The sequence below is a fragment of the Oculina patagonica genome, chromosome 10 (assembly GCF_052425735.1).
Source record: "Oculina patagonica isolate OP01 chromosome 10, crgOcupat, whole genome shotgun sequence".
Lineage (NCBI taxonomy): Eukaryota > Metazoa > Cnidaria > Anthozoa > Scleractinia > Oculinidae > Oculina > Oculina patagonica.
Window position 1 is genome coordinate 12317438 of NC_135767.1, and position 18731 is coordinate 12336168.

The window sequence follows — 18731 nt, forward strand, 5'->3', positions numbered from 1 at the left end:
ACTTTTTACTTGTTGAAATATGATTGGTCAATAGAAATCACACCAGATTAAAATACCTGCTGACGCGTAAGCCGAAAAATCACGCCATTGACCAAAAAACCTGCTGACGCGTCAGCCGAAAAATCACGCCATTGATCAAAAAAACCTGCTGACGCGTAAGTCGAAAAATCACGCCATCGAAAAACCCCCTAATAATTTCCGAGAATGCCTTCAAATGTAAACATTGTGAAACCATCTTTTTAGTCATTAATCATTTATAACTTATGGCTAAAACCGTAAACTGAATAAATATGTATTTTAATGTTGATCCTTACGAGGTCTCCCCCGTCGTCGTTTCTGGTTTTTAGGTATACACTCTAAACGTACATGATTTTTGTCTTCATTTGATATTTCAGATCTGCTGTTAAGGTCTGAAGATAGCATTTTAATAATACTAATATTAGCGTCAAGAATGCTCTGAATACAATACATTTTATTAATGAAGGCTATATCATTCGAGCTTTTATCAGCTTCTAGTAGGTGTTTGATATTTAATGTTATATGACACATTCTATATATATTAATAAAGAAAATAATTATCTGTTTATATCTATCACTTAAACGCACCATACATAAATATAAAGAATATATTTATATACCATAAAAGCTGTGTAAGCAAACCAAATTATTAATATTATACAAGCTTCAAATTAAGAAAGCTGTTATTGGTTATATCACCGTCTATATGAATGATATCACCATCAACTGATTCAATATCATTAAAAACCTCAAAAACGAATTTATCGACTTGATATAGCCTAAAACCATGCCCATTGCTAACGTTAAATACCATTCCTGAATCAGTCATTTTTGGTTTCAAAATTTTCCTCTTGGCAATATAAAGAATATCACCAGACTCATTAGCACCCCAACTTGGATATAAGCTATGGATAAACCATATATCATCCAGCATCTCGATTGTTTCCATTTCAACCAGTTGTTTGTTCATCTATATAATTATACTATATAACAATTCTTTAAGTCACTTTTTATAGTACGTTAATTTTGATATTTCCAGTTTTAAACGCACTATAAAAAACACTTAAGGAAATAATATATAGTATATATAATGGGACGAAATAAAAAATACGATAATGAAGAAGACAGACAAAACGCTATTAAGGAAAGCAAGACCAGATATATGCTAAACAAATCATGGATATGTGATGCATGTCAACATGACTACACGCTCGCTGGAAAGCACTCTCACATGAGGACCAAGAAGCATATTAAAAATACTGTTATCAAGGCTAATGAAGACCAATACAACATAATACCAGCTGAAAACATAGAAAGCAATATTATATAATTATATATTGTATAGCACAGTATATATGAATTGCTGTTATCTGTTGCCTTAGGTGACCAAAAATATATTTATTTCTGGTTATCTTTTAAACGCACCAAAAAAATCTAAAAAATAATTTTTACTATAAAGGACTTAAAGAAATGGTAATTCTATATAGTACACAAAAATGGAAAAAAATATCTCATATATTAATATGAATGAATTAGATCTAGAAAAATTATCTAAAACTGAACTCATAAAACTAGTATTATCACTAAAAGCAAACCAACCAAGAGTTTACAAACCTAGGCCACCAATCCCGACTCCTCGTAAGAGTGTAAAACAGAGGGTGCAAGATTATGAGGAAAATATCATTCAACCACCTCCTGAATTTAGGGATGATTACAAGCCTATACCCATGCCAAGGACTATAAAAACAGCCCCACTACCATTACCAAGGACTAAGATAGAGCAAGTTGATAAAGCTCTGAAAGGTTACACAAAGTCTTTCGAAATTGGTATAAAACACCCGTTATTACAACTACAAAACACAAGGAAAGCTGTTGAATATCATATCATAAAAGAACTATCAGCCATGAAAGGACTCAAATTTGTTGAAACCATCAGAATCACATTTTCAAAGATGACTAATGATATTACTATATATAAAACAGCATACTTTAATAGCAAACCTCAGACAATCATCAATAATCTTGAGATTGCAGAATCACTACAATCATCTAAACAACAGATATTAAATTTTGTAACTCAGTGGATCAGTGAAGGATCAGGATGGACTATCAAATCTGTTGATAACCATTATCTTAATGTAGTGAAATATAAACCAATGAGAGGCTCCTCATACATTCAGCTACCCCAAGAACTTAGAAACAGTGCAAAAGGATTGATTAATATGAAAAATGAGGATAATGAATGCTTCAGATGGTGTCATATCAGACATTTGAATCATCAGGAAAAATATCCTCAGAGGATTAAAAAATCGGATAAAGCATATGTTGAAAAGTTAAATTATGATGGAATTAATTTTCCCGTATCTATCAAGCAGTACAACAAAATTGAGAAACAGAATGAGATTAATATTAACGTATTTGGTTATGAAGACAAGCAACCATATCCCATCTATATATCAAAAGAAAAGTACAGCAATCACATGAATCTATTATTGATAACTGAAAATGAAAACAAGCATTATATTCTTATAAAGAATTTTAACAAATTCATGTACAACCAAACCAAACATAAGGAAAGGAAGCACTTTTGTATGTATTGCCTACAGTGCTTTAGTTCTGAAAGAGTATTAAACGATCATAAGGAAAACTGCATACAAGTAAACGGAACTCAAGCTATTAAAATGCCAACAAAAGACAATAATATATTAAAATTCAACAACTACCATAAACAGCAAAAAGTTCCATTCGTTATATATGCTGATTTCGAAGCTATAACCGAAAAGGTCTCAAGTTGTATGCCCAATAATAATAAATCCTATACGGAGACATATCAAAAGCATACTGACTGTTCATATGCTTTTAAAGTTGTCTGTTGCTATGATGATAAATACACCAAGCAAGTGCAGATATACAGAGGCGAGAGAGCTGTTTACAAATTCATGGAAAAGATGCTAGATGAAGTCGATTATTGCAAGAAAGTGACGAGAAAACATTTTAACAAACCATTAAAAATGACTCAAAACGATGAAGATGTATTTCAACAAGCAAAAGCATGTCATATCTGTAATAAATTATATACTAATGATGATATCCGAGTGAGAGACCATTGCCATATAACTGGTAAATACAGAGGCTCAGCGCACCAAGAATGCAATCTTAAACTGAGAATAGAGCCTGATAAGATAAAGATACTAGTCATCTTTCACAATCTTCGGTGTTATGACAGCCATTTTATTATGCAAAAGATTGGAGCTATTGTTAAGAACCATACATACAAAAATAAAAAGGGAGAGACTAAACAAATGAATATCAATGCCATTCCTAATAATATGGAAAAATATATGGCTTTCATGCTTGGGAATCATTTAGTTTTTCTGGATAGCTTCCAATTCATGAACTCAAGTCTTGAAAAATTAGTAAATAATCTTCCTAAAGAATCGTTAAAATATACCTCAACCATTTTCAAGGGTAAGAAGCTTGATATGATGTCAAGAAAAGGAATATATCCGTATGACTATATGGACAGCTTTGATAAATTTAATAAGGGGTTACCAACTAAGGAAGACTTTTACAGCATATTAAATAATGAGCATATATCAGACAAAGACTATAAACATGCTCAAAACATTTGGGATACATTCAACCTCAAAAATATGGGTGAATACCATGATTTATATCTTCAATCTGATGTGCTTTTGCTTGCCGACGTGTTCGAAAACTTCAGAAAAACCTGTCTTCAGTATTACAAATTAGATCCGTGTCATTATTTTACGTCTCCAGGCTTATCATGGGATGCTATGCTAAAAATGACTGATATTAAACTAGAGCTGATGACAGACATTGATATGTTTCAATTCATTGAAAAGGGTATGCGTGGAGGAGTTTCTTATATTGCCAACCGCTATGGTAAAGCAAACAACAAATATATGAAAAAATATGATAAGAAGGCGTCCTCAAAATATATCATGTATCTTGACGCTAATAATCTATACGGTTTTGCTATGAGTCAGTACCTTCCGACAGGTGGATTTAGATGGTTGACACAAAAACAGATCGATGAGTTAGACTTAGCTAAGTATAAAGAAGATAGCCGAAAAGGAATGCTACTTGAAGTCGACCTTGAGTATTCTGAATCACTGCATAACAGTCACAATGACTATCCACTAGCACCGGAAAAAGTTCAAGTAACTAATGATATGCTATCAGATTATTGTAAAACCATCGCTACTAAATACAATATTTCCACGGGGCTAGTACACAAACTGATACCTACCTTGAATGATAAAGAAAAATATGTTCTACACTATAGAAATCTACAGTTGTATCTTGATCTTGGTTTGAAACTAAAGAAAGTCTATCGAGTCCTTGAGTATAATCAATCCCCATGGCTTAAGCAATACATTGACTTCAACACTGAAAAACGCAAGAATGCTAAAAATGCTTTTGAGAAGGACTTTTTTAAACTAATGAACAATTCTGTATATGGTAAAACGATGGAAAACCATCGAAAAAGAGTTGATGTAAGACTCATTACAGATGAGAAGAAACTATTGAATATGGCTTCTAAACCAACTTATGTAAGCAGTAAAATATTCAACGAAAACCTCGTAGCTGTGCATAAAATCAAAGAAACGCTCACTTTAAACAGGCCGGCATATGTGGGTATGGCCATCTTGGATTTAAGCAAGACGCTGATGTATGATTTCCATTATAATTATATTAAAAAGAAATATGGTAGCAAAGCTAAACTACTATTTACTGATACCGACTCTTTATGCTATGAAATTGGAGCTGAAGATGTATATAAAGACTTTTTTAATGATAAAGAGAAATTCGATAACAGTGACTACCCTGAAAAATCACCATTCTTTGATAAAACAAACAAGAAAGTCATTGGTAAATTCAAAGATGAAGCTTCTTTTATTCCTATTTTAGAATTCATTGGTCTGCGATCAAAAATGTATTCTTATATTAAAGACAATTTACAAGTAGGAAAGACTGCCAAAGGAATCAAGAAATCCGTCATCAAAAAAGATATCACACATGAAAACTACAAAGAGACTTTATTCAATAAAACACAGATGCATCATACTATGAAAACCATCAGAAGTCAAGGCCATCAACTTGGAAGCTATGAGATTAATAAAATATCACTAAGCTGTTTCGATGATAAACGGTATATACTTGATGATGGCTTAACAAGCTATGCTTACGGGCATTATAATATAAAGCAATAATTTTCATTATGATTTCTAGTATAAGAGATTTTTAAACGCACCTTGATTTCAAAATTTTAAAAAGAGTATAAGAGATTTTTTTATTTTGATTAAAGGGTTTAGCAAGGGTTGGTTTTTAAGGCTTGGTTTTTTCATTTTGGTTTTCAAACTTGATTCAATTTTGGTTTTCAGTTTGGCTTTGAGGTTTGGTTTCATTTTTGATTCTATTTTTGATTTCATTTTTGATTCCAGTGCTGTGCAGTAGTATAGGAGTTGGGGATGTAAGAGATTATAAAAATTTTTATGATCTCGTACCCCCAACTCCTATACTACTAACAAAACGTGTTTAAACTTGGCAAATGATGAAGAAATACTCCTGATAATAACAATAAATTCGAAATAAAAGCCGTCAACAAACAACATAATCGGACAAAGACGTATCCTGATTGGTAGCATCCTCGGAGACCCAGGGGCAGTAAGCAAAATTCTGAACTGCCTGTACAACCCCTTTCCAAGTTCCAAGTAGGGCTTTCCACAAGTTGCTCGAGATTTCCCAAAAAGTTGCTCGTAATTTCTCAAAAAGTTGCTCGAAAGTTGCTCCAAAAAATCCAAAACGCTGCTTTTAATCAAGATAATTTCTCCAAATATATGCTAATTTCCCTTTGAGGGTAAGATTTCTAAGCAGTTTTATGCAATTTTACAGTAAAAGGAGTAACATAATAAGGAGAAAATTTGTTAAATAACAAGGATTTCTTAATTAAACTGAAAAAAATCGTGAAGATATCCATGATGTCATGTCTGTAGAGGGGTTTTTGTAAAGCCGAAAGTTGAAACGTCTTCAGATGTTTCTCGAAAATCTTTGGCAAACTTCGTAAATCTTCGGAAACGTTCGTATGGGCTCTAAACAATACTCGAATGATCTTCGGAGAATTTCGGTCTAGAAATTGTTCACAATGCAACAACAATGAGCGCCAAAAGTGTTGAGACAGTCGGCACTTTTTGAGTACCTTGGACAAATTTTACCCCTCACCCCTTCAATATAACCCCCTCCCCCCGAAACAATGTTGTATTTGTTATCTGCAAGACTTGCCTCGTTTGAGTACAACATTGAAAAGGGGGGAGGGGGAGTGGTTCAGAAGCGGTAGCAGATTAAAGGTGAAAAAACGGGAATTTTAAATTAGTATCAATTTCATCCAACTGTCTCAAGGACTTTTGACGCCCATTGTCTGAAAGGGAAATCTAGCTTTTTGCAATAATTATAAGTGCAAACTAAGAATCCATGGAAATACAATGTTTCGTGGACTAAGACGCATTTTTCTGATATATAACATAACGGGTTACCACGGGTAACCACGGGTAACCAAACAAATTAAAAGGAATAAGAGTATCTTGTTTCTCAACTATTTTGGTTACCCGTGGTTAATCGTGGTTACCCGTTCATTTCGAGAAAAGAGGCCGTTTTTCACATGTTATTGACAAGCTGTTTGTTGAACAATCACGGCTAGTTGCGATTCCATTCAATTGCATGCATTTTTACGTGATTAAATGAATAATATCGTCAATAATAACGTGAAAAGCCGTCAGAGTCACGGGCATGTGACGTTTTACGTACCAGTTGCGTGACACCGTCACACAAGGCGATCATGGTTCTAAAATGCGCGAAAATAATAGGTGGAAAGTAATATATATTCGATATTTGTACCCTGTCCATTATTTACAATTATTTAATCCATTGTCTTGTTCATACTTGCAATTATTCTGGAAATTACGCCTTTATCTAGAGACTTCACGGTATCGGAGATGCGTCCTTAAAACAGACCAAAGGTTATGAAAGTTGTATGTTCTTCTTTAGTGCATCGTCATGTAATTAGATTTACCATGTTATAAATTCTTCTTCGTTAGCTAAGAGATACGCAATGCGTCCTGTCCACAAGCTGTCATCGCATTCAAGTTTAATCTTTCGTGCAATTTGTAGAATCTTTTTCACATTCCGTCTGTAAATAGTCCCTTTTGCCGTGCTTCAAGGAACTTATACCATTTGCTACGCCAAAACATTGTCCTGTTCTGAAAGAAACGTGTCTTGCGCTGGCGCCTGCTTACCGCATTAGTTTCTAGACAGTAAATCGACCCATCCCATTCCTTAACCTTAGGATTTTTCTAAGACTGGACCGCTTTTCCCGGGAACACAGTTTTTGGTGGCGTCCGATAGCTTTCCTCGTCACGCACGCTCGATTTTTTCCTTTGCTCTAAGCAGCTTTAAAATGCGATACAAAAACCCCGAGATATTTAAGGTTGTTGCATAATTTATTTGGCACCTAATCCTATAAATTTCTTTGCAAAGCAGACATACGCACGTGTTTCAACACAAATTCTAGCCTTAAAAACGATTTGGCCTTGTTTATGCGCAGGTCTAGCCGATTTGTGACGTCATCGCCAAATTACAATAATCACGATATTTACGCGCTAATTAATCTTTCGTAATGCAGCGCAGTACCAATGTGATCACCTGATTCTAAAGAATAATATATGTTTGTGTCCATGTTATGTAGTTTCTTATTTTCAAGATATACCGAAAATTCACCTTCAGACAATGAGCGCCAAAAGTGTTGAGACAGTCGGCACTTTTTGAGTACCTTGGACAAATTTTACCCCTCACCCCTTCAATATAACCCCCTCCCCCCGAAACAATGTTGTATTTGTTATCTGCAAGACTTGCCTCGTTTGAGTACAACATTGAAAAGGGGGGAGGGGGAGTGGTTCAGAAGCGGCAGCAGATTAAAGGTGAAAAAAACGGGAATTTTAAATTAGTATCAATTTCATCCAACTGTCTCAAGGACTTTTGACGCCTATTGAAGTTGCTCGAGAGGAAAAAAGTTGCTCAAAGGAGAAAAAGTTGCTCGAAATATGAAAAGTTGCCAAAAAGTTGCCGAGCAACTTGTGGAAAGCCCTAGTTCCAAGCCTGTACAACCCCTTTCCACTAGAGTTCTTAGTAGCTCCGCGGTTAGAGCGTCCGACTGGTGTACGGAAGGTCGTGGCTTCGAGTCCCATCTGTGAACTCAGAACTCAGAGTTCTTTCTCTCCACACATCAATCCGTTACTATATGTCATTTCATAGATTTAAATCTAATGTTGTTTTTAACATCTAAAATCCTTCAATTCTTGGTGGAAAATTAATTCATCCTCTCGTTCAAACCAGTTGTGAATTTCGGCTCAGAAGAAACGTCGCTAAGTTGTTTAATCAGGATAAATTCAGTCTTCGCTGAAAGACGAGCACGACTAGCCGAAACGTCGTGCATATTCTTTGAAATTTCTACTAACTTCGATCATGTACGAGGAATTTAGTCGGATTTAAATCTTCTTGGAATGGAGCTAAGACTCGGAGATTTGGTTGACAATTTTAAAGTGCTACTACGATCAAATTTTCGATTTCCATATTTTTACATTTTCGTGTACAATAAGATTTTCTTACTCACCTTGCAGATTTTCAATCCATTACGATCATCAGAAGTCGTTTTGTTTTAACGTTTATTTCCGATATTTTATGGCCGCCATTAAACAACCTTGTTCCAAGGCTTGGTTGCGAATAGGGAGAAAATGACGTCAAAGGCTAAAATACCTCACAGGTTGAAATTATAATAACAATATGTATTGAAAATCACGCGAAAAGCAACAAAAACTTTGGGCTTGTTTTTCGTGCAATTTTCTATGCTGATTGTTATTATAATTTCAACCCGTGAGGTATTTTAGCCTTTGACGTCATTTTCTCCCTATTCGCAACCAAGCCTTGGAACAAGGTTGATTAATGGCGGCCGTAAATTCTCTGGAATAAATGTTATAATACAACGACTTCTGATGTTCGTAATGGATTGAAAATTGGCAAGGTGAGTAAGAAAGTCTAATTGTTCACGACAATGTAAAAATATGAAGATCAAAAATTTGATCATAGTAGCACTTTAAGTAATATTTCAAATACGAGTGCGAGTGTTTCATCGGGGTTTACAAACACGAGAAAACTGATGAAAGCACGAGGCCCTAGGCCGAGTGCTTTTATTGTTTTCGAGTGTTTGGAAACCCCGATGAAAAACGAAGCACGAGTTTTTGAAATAGCTTCTCAATCGGCACCTAATTGCAAACAAAATATGTTATTCACGAACACTTAATTTTTTAATTCGTTTGTTTAATTAGCGTACAGTTTGCAATCGGGGCTTTCTTGCAAACAAAGGATATTATTCACCAAAACATTGAATTGTTGCTATCTTTTGTTTAATTAGCGCATAGTTTGTGATGATTATGTAAGATCTGTGTTTTTCAAAACTAAGGGCCTGTTTATATGGAGGAGAGTTGTCCCTGGTAGGAAGGCTACCCTCTCCCCCGAGCTATCTTTTGCCGAGCGTTTATATGAAAAAGTTGTCCCTGTTGACCGAGCCAAAACTTGGCCCTCTCGGTTCAAAAGACTGGCAAGAGTTGTTTTGAAACATCTATTATGTCTGCCTTTTTTAAATAAGGAACGCTGAAACATCGACCACGACCATTTTTTGGACAAATTTACCGCCGACTTCGATTTCAATGTATCTGCAATTTTGTTTTGATCGACTGCAGCGTTTGCGCATGCTCTGTATGTGTCAACTTGTCCCTGGTAGGCGAGGTGAAAATAACCAAACTGTTTATATGGAAAAAAGTTGGCTCGCTCCCCAGGGTCACCCTACCTTCAAAGCGAGTGACCCTCCACCCAGGATCACCCTGCCCCCCGAGCCAACTTTGCAATTTCTCATATAAGCAGCTCGCAGCTATTTATAAAGAAACGTATGAAAAGCTCTCTCGCCAGGGGTGGCTCGGTATGGAGGGTAACCCTCCTACCAGGGACAACTCTCCTCCATATAAACAGGCCCTAAGCTTGTTTACCTCAAGCCGCCACAATTTGCATGCAGTGGCGTCCTGCTAGTTTTGAAACGTGGACGGGTTAGCTGAGGATGAATATCGCCGGTTTCAGCCGCCCAAAAATGTGCAAGAAAATTCCTTGCTTGCACAGTCAAAGCATAGTGGACAAGTGAGCCGTTGAGGTTTTGAGAATCGAACTTGCCAAACAGCGCGCTAGCAAAAATCCCTTTAAGGTCGCGGGGGATACCTATAGCATGAATAAATTCATGAAGGGAAATTTTGCTTGACCTGCATCTTTTAAAACGCTTATTTCTAGGCTGTTATGGGTGCGATTAAGCTCAAATTTTACAGAGACATATAGAAATGATGAAAGAGTGTGAATGTCTTCTTTTATTTGGTAGATTGCATTTAACGGCGATGTTATAGCCTCGTTAGTGCCAAATTGAGAAAAACATGATTTTGTGGCAGAGTTTGCGGAACGAGTAGGAGACAGCACACTGTGATCTCGACAAAAACTAATCACTCAATACCTCTAGAGTGTCATAACAGAAGCGGAAGTTTGAATTCAAAGTTTGCCGGCAAGTTATGGCGGTTTAAGTGCGCAAATCTGAATTTAATGTCTTCTACCTCTTTCTAAAAGCGCTCTTTTAAAATTCCGCTTCTGTTATGACACACTACAGTATTCATAGTTTACCTATCTGCAGTGGCAAGTCATGAAGTTCTGTATCCGTGTTGTATTCTCTGCCACAAAATTGTCGGAAAAGTCCAAACTTTGAGATTTCCGAAGGTGTCCCGACCTAACTACGATCGTTTTGCCAAGGAAAGATGTAATTATGGTAATTATATTCCACGCTTTTATGGTGAGAACAATGCGTTTTTAAAAAGGACACGATTGTTTATGCCGAATATTTTTGTGATTACTCTGAGTTGCAGAAATATTCAAATTGAAATGAAAATAAGCTCAAAGACTTCCTACAATCTATATGAACGTATATCGCTAAGTGTTGTTTTAAATTGGCTAAAATATCAAAGAAACAGGGATTTTTTACAAATCACGCGCACGCGCCCATATTTTTGTCCAGTCATAAATATCTCGTAAAGTTGTCGATGTCAGTCGTTGCACTTCGTGCATACGCTTTAAATAAATGCATAATGATGAGCCTAAGGTGTCCCCCGCGACCTTAAGCTTGTTTACTTGACCTGGGAAATGTGTTCAATAATTATGATGTTCACCGCGTGCAAAGTCTTGAAGAGAAGTTGGAGGACCTGGATGGTCTGTCTTTAAAATATCGGCTCACAAAATTCGTTCACCAAAAACTCGGTTGGGAATAAGAACGGTGGTCAATCGCTACGATATATTGCACTAGCACTGTAAACGTAAATTTTAGAGTGATTCTACTTAACCCGTGAAACAAAAGCTTGTACATGTCTATTCAGTCGGTGTTTGTGTCATTAATATTTAAGTTAGGATAACCCCGCATCACAAGGGTTTGACGTTTTATCAAACTCTAGAGTTTGATATTTCATCAAACTATCGCGGAAAGGCCTCTGTCCAGTGCTTCATCGGGTTTCAAACCACACGCACCTGACCAAATTGGCGTATCATGATTGGCTTGTCAATTCATGAATTATTAATGAGTTTGAGAACAGAAGTTCAAAAACTTAGTACGCATATCGCAGTTCAAATGCACTTTACTGGCTTCCCAAACAAATTACGAGTTTGTTCCGTACGTCCTGACCTCGAGCCAAATAATTTACCGTCCGGCCCTCCCACTCAGTCAATAAGTACATATTTTTAAATTCGAAGGAGTGTTTCATTGAGTCTCCAAACACTAAGAAGAAAGATAAAAATACAACGCGCACAGAAGCATTTTTTGGAAATGCGATAAAACACTCTCTGGAGTGTTTGATATACTACGCAATCGAGCCTAAAACTAAGGAGTAAAAGGAGAATTATTTTTTTTTACGACCTAAAAGTCGTAAAAAGTATATGGCTATTACTGCCACATATCTAAATCACTGGCACAGTTATTATTTCCCATCTTAAAATGCATGAATTGTTAATGACCTTAATAGACGAACACTTATGTACTAGCCTTCTATTACAGAACTGCTCGAAAAGTATTTTGTATTAATTTTTTTTTCTTTCCAGGTTCCTGAGTTCAAACAGTATTCAAGACCTTCATGTGGAAGTATTTGTTAATCTTACCAGTTTGACTTTACTGTACGTTTGTCACAGATCTGTAAGAATTTTACGTGTAAGTTAATTGTTGTGTTTAATATTAAAAAAAAAAGATAAATCTTTCAGAAATTTAAGAGTAATTCAAACAATTTAATTCCGCAGTTTAGACCACGAGCTACAAGAAAGTCTTTCGTGATCTTAAATGTTTACAGATGGCTGTAACCTTCACTGCATGTGTATTAATTGAAATTTCCCCACGTGTTTGTAAGAAAAGTTGAAAACAATATTCAGTACCTTCGCGTGTATGTGTTTTTTACTGTATAATGAAATCTAAGAATTGTCCAATAAATTTCAAAGCTGTAGATATGCTGAATTGTCAGATCTTCAAATCGTTTAGGACCTTGAATAGATTGTTAATGGTAAACTGTTCGCAGTGATAACTGTAAATTAAACTTGGAAACGAAGATTGGATACAGTCCAAATTGATCAGATTGACCAGCTGCAACTACATAGTCTTTAGAGGTTTCGCGACAAAACGCGATCGTACAAACTTATACAGTCTTAAGCATTTGACCATTTTCTCGGGAATTAAGTTTTTGGCATACCTCACGAAATGAGTGGAGGATAAGACCATTGGGCGATGTGATTCGGTCTATGCAAATTGCCCACCTTGTTTAATTTTTCTATTACAAAGAGAAATCTTCTCCTATTTCTTACTGTTTGCAGGTCTCTGGAATCGAATAATATTCAAAAGCTAAATGCCGGTGTATTCTCCGCACTCACAAGTTTAATATACCTGTACGTGTGCACGAGTTGTCTAAGTGATCTTTACTGATAACTCCTAAGAAACGTCTCCCATTTACATTTACACTTGCACTGCTTTCTGCATGCTCCCCCACTTTGACCAAAGGGTGTTATCTTTTTTAAGTGTAAAAAAATAATGACGATGATGATGATGACGATGATGGTAATAATAATAATAATAATAATAATAATAATAATAATAATAATAATAATCAATAATAATAATGATAATGAAAGTGATAGTGATAGCGCTTTTCATCTCAATAAAAACGTGCTATAAAAATGCATTATTAGTATTTTATTATTATCAATATTATTATTAGTATTGTTATTATTAATTTTTATGATTGTTACATTTGTTGCACAACAAGGAAAAACAAAATCCTCTTACCTTCGTAAAACAATGAATAGTTTTTAACATTTCCAGTTGTCAAAAGTAATCATCATGCGATATATCAAACAACTGAACTTGGAGGTATTTGGGAATGTGATAAAACACAGAGTTTGATAACTCTACGACATCTAAAACGGAAGCAAATGGAGAAGTAAAATTGCAAAACAATCATGCTTATTAATTAAGATGGGATGTCTAAATCACTGTAACAGCAACCATTTTTTTAACTTCACGAATTATAAATGACTTTGAGAATAGATAAACACTTATGTACTTGCCGCTCACTACAGAAGTGCTCATCATGTATTTTCTCGTAACCTTTTTTTTAGGTCTCTGGGTTCAAATAATATTAAAGACCTTCATGCAGATGTATTTTTGAATCTTACAAGTTTGGTGACTCTGTACGTTTGTCGCAGTTCTTCCCGAAGTGTATGTCTATTAGAGTATTACTGCTGTTGCTGTCTTGCAATTTATTGTTTTGTGCGGTCCTAGCAAATTCTGGAAAAAGCCAATGAGAGTCAATTAAAACCAATAAGTTATTTATTACGAGCTATGAAAATTCGCCGTTGAGTTTATGTTTCTTAATTCTTTCTTTTATTTCTTATTTTTGTAGGTTTTTGGATTCGAACAATATTCAGAACCTAAATCCCAGTGTATTCTCTTCGCTCGCAAATTTAAAAGCTCTGTACGTTTGTACGAGTCATCTAAAACGGATCTTATCTTATAAATTCTTAGAAACTTCTCCCTTTACACTTGTTCTCCTGTCTGCCCCCCCCCCCCCTCCCCTTCGACTACAAGGTGTGTATCTTTTTTTATACCATGCCATAGAAAATACAACCAATCAGAATACAGGAAAGCCGTTGTATATTCGACGGTATTCAGCCCAACCTTCCCATAGTGCGCTGCGACTGTATTCTCGACGAAATTTAGTAAGCGTATTTTCTATGGCATGGTATAAAATAGTTACACAACACTTTCTCGTGGTATACTATGGAATATCCCACTTGTCACTTGTATTTTCTTGGCATACACACTCGCCTAAAGGCTCGCGTGTATACCGAGAAAATACAAGTGACTCGCGGGATATTCCATAGTATACCACTCGAAAGCGTTGCATAACTAGTATATATTTTCTTTTAATTCTTAACTGCACGAGGTAGTGTTAGCGGAAGTAGAGCGAAGAATGGTGAGGTTGGTACGCATTAAATTATAATCATACTCGTGCCATAAAAGGAACTGCCGTAATATATCATATAATTTTGTGAAAAGAGTAAATGAATGAACGAATAAAACAATAACAGTATTTTCTTAAAGTTGAGTCAGGGGAGATAAAATTGAAGTCGTTTGTGGTATCATCAGGAAAGAAATCCATATCGCTGTCGTCTCGTAAGTTAGCTCGCCAGACCTCGAAGTTTAGCGGAGAATCGTGCAAAGTGTGAGGAAGTAATTTGCCGGTTTGCGAATTAGGATGTTTGTGCTGAAGGCGAGGTTGGCTAAAATTTGTAAAATGCTGTGACGAAACTGTTACAAGCTACTTGATTGTAAGTGAAGCGGTTGTCTTCAGAGTAAACAGGCAACAAATATATTTAATCTGAGTGGAAAGTAGAATAAACAGGTTACAGGATCCTTGTCGTAGACTCGAAGCACTAGGGACTTTAAGATACCTGGACGGCTGACGTCGAGGACGGTGCGAGGAGGGTAGAATTTTGCGAGGAGGACTGGGCCGATGTCGACGTTCTTGGCGGGAACTTCCAACGTTAAGAGCCGGCGTGTGTGAACGGAGGACGGCTTCGTTAGTGGATCAATAATTCCTTAACCCAAAACATGCCAAGAAAAACATTTGGCGCTTCTAGCCCAAAGTCGGGGACCAGAAAGCACTATCTTCATTCACAGGGTGCAAATTTCAAGTGAAATTTTTGTAGAAACGCAGGCAAGAAAGTTCATAATTTCACGCACGTGGCTTCGCCATCAGCGTTTATGCAAAGCACAGCAAATATATTCGCAATCGCAAATGAAACTTGACTTCTTAACTTTTTATCAGTACCAAACCAAGAATACCATAAAGGACCACCTAACACAGTAACAGAATTAAAAAATAATAAGATTTTTAAACGAAATCATACAAAAAGTACTCCCGTTCACTGGTGGACGGCAAAACTCTACTTCTCACGTCCTCGACAACAGCTGGACGGAGCTGGACGGCAATGTGCGTGGAGCGAGCATGCGCAATATAGGCTACACGCAAAAAATTACTTCCGGTCAGCCGTCCTCGAGGTCAGCCGTCCAGGTATCTTAAAGTCCCTACTGCTTACGGCCAACAAAAATACTTGAAATACTTAAAATGAACACGGCTTCTCCGCAAAAAATACATTAGACATTACTTTGTCTCTAAGGAAAGCCGCAAACCCGCGAGTAATACACGAGGTGTTGACCACAGGAAAACTGTCGGGCACTCCCACAGTCAGTCAATTTTGCGTAATGTTTTCGTCTATCATTCTTCTTTTTAACCGTCGGACGTACAAAGGAAAGGGGAATGGACGCGACTTTAACGTTCTTTGTAAAAAAATGTACGATTTGTTTAATTTTACATTCCATAAGCATTCTGGCTTGATTTTACACCAATTTTTCGTTATTTTTGGACTTTCTAAATAAATGGAAAAATTCAAGATGACGGATCTAAGATTTCGGCTGTAATGACGTCATGCGACGTCATATAACGTCACAGCAAACAAATATTATGTCGTCTTGTAGAGTAAGCTAAGCATTTTATACTCAGTTGAGGATAATTTATCTGCGCCTTAATAAAACGAAAGTCCTGGGGAGAGGTTTCCTTCCACCCCCCCCCCCCCCACACACACACACACATACACACACACACACACACACACACACACCCTTGTACCACCGTGGGAGTATGATTTTACTTTTACGTCCGAGGCTTAAGCTTCAAGGGAGACTTGCGGGTCGTTGACTAGGCCTCGTCAAAAGCGTCGTCTATAAGGCCATCCCTTCGATCTTTTTAAATATTCATCCAGTCCACCGCCGTTTACTGGTGACTGGTTCTGAATCTAACAGTGCAGTTTGGGTGCGTTTTTGTAGCTGTCGCCTTGGCCAGGAGCTTCTGATCAAGGATATATATATGTATATATGCATATATGCATGTAATTGACCACTTCCCGAATGGGGCTTTTCAGGGCCAATGTAAACTAACTCTAAAACAAATATTGTAAATGAACGAAACATGATTAAGAATCCCAACTGGCAGGAGGCAGACCAGTTGGCTATTTACAAGCGTAGCCGAGGAGTTGAATTCGGGGCTACCGAAAACAACACCAGCTAGTGGTCAGAACGGGGCTTGAACCCGCGACCACCCGATTTCAAGTTCGGCGCTCTAACCACTCGGCCACGCTGCCTCCATTGTGATCACCATTAGGATCACTTCTAGTTTTGCTTCGTTCTATTTTGTGACTAGAAATATAGCGTCTGTCGTATCCAGATCTTTTGTGAAGAGGAGGTCTGTATTATCCTTTTTGAGTCCACTGATGCGGAAATTTATTTATTTTCTTCCCCTTTGCAGGCATTTGAGTTCAAATATGATTCAAACTCTTCCAGCTGGTGTATTTGGAAATCTTGCTCATTTAAATATACTGTAAGTTACAGTCACAGTATATTTTTATAATTGAGTAGAATGTATATGTCCATAATCAGTTTTAAGGTCGACGATTTATATTTACCTTTACCGACTAACAAAATTAGAGGACAACAATGGGGTTTTGTTCCTTTTAAATAAATTGAATTTTCGCGCTTTTTAATCTCATGAAAAAAAAACTGTTCCTTGATAGAAAATTGTTGTTAATTGTAGATATTTAAAGGATTTTAAGGATTTGGTCAAAACTTTAAGATGCTACCATAAGTTAACACCAATAGAGAGGAGAAAATAAAACTCACTAGTTGAATTTTTTTTGTACTTTTAGTCTGGTCAGTGCGAACATTTATTTCTTTTCTTCCCTTTTGCAGGAATTTGAGCTCAAATATGATTCAAACTCTTCCAGCTGGTGTATTTAGAAATCTTGCTCATTTAAATACATTGTAAGTTACGGTCAAAGTATATTTTTATGATTGAGTAGAATGTATATGTCCATAATCAGTTTTAAGGTCGACGATTTATATTTACCTTTACCAACTAACAAAATTACAGGACAACAATGGGGTTTTGTTCCTTTTAACTAAATTGAATTTTCGCGCTTTTTAATCTCATGGAAAAGAACTGTTCCCTGTAGGGGTGTAAATAATAGACAAAAAATTAAGGTTACGCATCAGCTGTTAAATTTCCGTGTTTTATTTGCGCATACGCTCAAGAATAAAACATGCTGTTTCAACTTCGGTAAGTTATTTTGCATTTTCATCCCTTGCAAATTTTAAAACTTGTCAACTCAATGTTTAAGAGGAAGTCTCTGTAATATTCCATGCAATACGAAGACCACATATAAGTAACTGTTCACAGGGTCGTAAGCATTGTTACGACTCTGACTCCGAGTCCGACGTTAGTGAAAAGTGGCCTTACGTACTTTCAATTTACCCTTGGTGGCAGATATCTGGATTCAAACAATATTCACAACCTTCCTGCGGATGTGTTTTTCAATCTAACAACCTTAGAAGATCTGTAAGTTTTTGTGATCCTTAAAAAACAGTTTTTATGAAAAGCATTATGAAACAACGTAAATTATTTCTTATAGACAGTAGAATTCCGAATTCTGGAGAAAACAAAACAAAACAAAGCTAGAAAAAAAAAGGCAGACGAAAATCGGATCGAGACTGCGGGAGCTCGGAAAATGGGGATGTTCGACAAAAGTACTCACGTGCAGTCGCCTAGATCCTAAAACCGCGCTTTCATGTTAGGACGAAGTCAAAGGTGTACGTCGCTTCCATCTTACGACAGATTGCCATAGCAACCGAGTTTGCAGATGACACTGCAATAGCAACGGTCCGCGTGACTTAGTTTGCATAAGCAAAAGTGAAAAACGGAATCCGGAGAAAGTGTGCAAATGTGTTTATTTTTCAAAAAACCCTAAGATTTTAACACTGCGGGACGTTTGCGTTGGCTCTTAATGACCGGCGCCCGACTTATAGAAAGAATGAACATATTTGATTGTACTTAACATTTCGTCACTATCCTCTGCCATTATTTATATAGATCACGGTTGTTTCTATTCTCCTAGCAGGAAAAGAGGGATATTCC